Source organism: Peromyscus leucopus, chromosome 17 (genome assembly GCF_004664715.2).
Source record: "Peromyscus leucopus breed LL Stock chromosome 17, UCI_PerLeu_2.1, whole genome shotgun sequence".
NCBI lineage: Eukaryota > Metazoa > Chordata > Mammalia > Rodentia > Cricetidae > Peromyscus > Peromyscus leucopus.
The window spans coordinates 25,546,172-25,548,814 of NC_051077.1; the positions used below are offsets into that span (position 1 = coordinate 25,546,172).

Here is a 2,643-nt window from a genome sequence, read left to right on the forward strand (position 1 = left end):
TCTTGTATCTTGATAAGCACCTTATGCATTAGAGGGAATTTTCTTCTATGATTTGTTTAGAAATATTTTCTGTGCCTTTGACTTAGGTTTCTTCTCCTTTCTCTGTACCTTTCACTCATAGATTTGATCTTTTCACAGTGTCCCCGAGTTCCTGGATGTTTTGTGTCTGGGTTGTTTTTTAGATTTAACATTTTCTTTGACAAACTATCCATTTTTTTTTCTACCATGTCTTCATCATCTGAAACTCTCTCTTCCATGTTTCTTTGTTTGTTTGTTTTGTTTTGTTTGTTTGTTTGTTTGTTTCAAGACAGGGTTTCTCTGTATAGCCCTGCCTCTGTTGTAAGTCCTGGAACTTTGTAGACCAGACTGGCCTCGAACTTAGAGATCCACCCACCTCTGTGTCCCAAGTGCTGGGATTAAAGGGCTGCGCCACCACCGCCTGGCCCTCTTCCATGTTTCTTAATCTAAAGTTTTTATTTGACAACCTGTTTTCTACTTCTATTTTCATTTCAGTTTGGGTATCATTTTTAAATGGATTATACTTGTTTATTAGATTCTTCTTTCATATCTTGAATTATTTTCAATTGTTCAATGTTTGTGTTTTCACAATCTTCATTAAGACTTTTATTTATACCCTCTTTTATGTCTTCAAACACATTCATAATTTCTACTTTGAAATCCTTTTCTTGTGTTTTAGCTAAATTGCTTTTCTTGTGGCCTAACACAATAAGTTTGCTGGATGTTCACATGGCCTTGGTTGCTCAAGTTTATGATTTTGCAGTGGAGGTAGGCATCTGGAGTTCTGACATTTGGATTGTTTTTTAGTGTAGACAGCTGGTCTTTGTTGGGAAGGTTTTTCATCATTTGGTTGCTGTTGCCCACTCTGAGTCCTATCCAAGTATGGTCCATGTGAAGTCCAGGTAGATGGGCTAGACAAAATGGGAAGGGGAGTACTAGGGGAACCCTGGGTCTGCATAAAAAGGGTAAGCCCCTAGAGGGGGTGGGGATGGGCTAGGAGGAGAGGTTCTTACAGGCAGGTTTCAGCAAGGCTAATGGTAAGTCTGGAGAGACTGGAGTAAGTTTTTGTTTTGTTTTGTTTTGAGTTGTATTGTGTTGTTTTTAAGACAGATTCTGACTATGAAGACTAGGCTGTTTTTGAACTTGTATTCCTCCTGCCTGAGTATGCCAAAACCTGGCTTATAGGCATGCCCCACAATGTACATCTAAGACAACTCGTTTCTTTTGTTCTTTTTTTGTTGCTTTTGTTTTTATTTATGTTTATTTTTATTTACTGGGCCTTGTACATGTTTGGCAAGCAGTCTATCACTAATCTATATTCCCTAGGCTGGTGGTTTATTCTTTTAAGATCTGAAAAATAAATTTGTGTGTATATATGTGTGTACACATGTATATGTGTACCCTTGGGAGCCAGAAGAGGGTGTTGGATCCCCTGGAGCTGGAGTTACAGGCAGTTGTGAGCTGCCCAATGTGGATGCTGGGAAGTCAAACGCCGGTCCCCTGGAGGTACAAGTTCTTGTAACCTGCTGAGCCATCCATCTCCTCAGGCCCCCAGTGGTTTATTTTTATTATATTATATTAGTGCCTTGGCTTCTACTGTGTGAGGATCCAACTCATGGAATTCTCTGTGCCTGTATGTTTTCATGCTGTTTCTCAATCACAAAACACCGATCTCTTTTCATTCTGCTTTGTCACATGAAGAGAGGGAGCCTCCAAGTTTCGTGTCTTTATTTTTAGCCCTTTGTACTAGAATGTTCCCATAGGGAATCCAGAGGGGAACTAGAAACTTGTTAGAGTGGAGTTTCTATCAGTTTACCCCAGTGTCGACTCTCGTCTAGGCAGCACCAGCAGGTTTTAGGATCTGAACATGGTTATATGTTCATTCATCTACTCCCCACATTAACAGTGTTGTCAACTTTAGAGATCCAGAACAGTATTGGACTACTTACCCCACAGTTCTGAGTCCCAAATATTTGAATTCTCCACAAAATTGTGGAGGTTGACCACCAAGATGATTGTTTCTTTTTAGATATTTGGGCCTTAGAGTGGTAGGATAAACTCCAAAACTCTGTGTCTGAGTGTCTTCAATCTCTCCCTTTTGATGTCTAGCCACAGTGGTGAGAGCTACACATTTTTATTAATTTGTGCTCATCTCAGGGTGTTCTTCAATAGGGAACTGAACTCTGTGTGATACAGAACATAACAGTAAAATTCATCACAGAATTTTTTTTTATGCTTACCATGCAACAAAACCTTTATTAACATTTTCAACAGAGGTTCAGCTATTACTGAAACTTGTAATTTCTAAACTTAAATTAGGGCAAATGGCTATAGGGCAGAGTAATGCCATCATTGCCCACTGGTAATGCAGACTGAAGAGTTAATAGCCACCCCTCAGACAGAGGACCAGGTGCAGGGTGGACCCTTTCTGGATGTGTAGTCAGAAAGAGTGCGGCCATCTTCCAGCTGCTTGCCGGCAAAGATGAGTCGTTGCTGGTCAGGGAGGATGCCCTCTTTATCCTGGATCTTGGCCTTGACATTCTCGACGGTATCACTGGGCTCCACCTCTAGGGTGATGGTCTTGCCTGTCAGGGTCTTCACGAAGATTTGCATTTTGACCTGTTC

At 40.7% G+C, this 2,643-nt stretch overlaps 1 pseudogene; it reads right to left on the bottom strand.

Annotated features, from left to right (window-relative positions):
• Positions 1 to 2,241: 2,241 nt before the first annotated feature.
• On the bottom strand, positions 2,242 to 2,643 carry LOC114695165 (annotated as a pseudogene).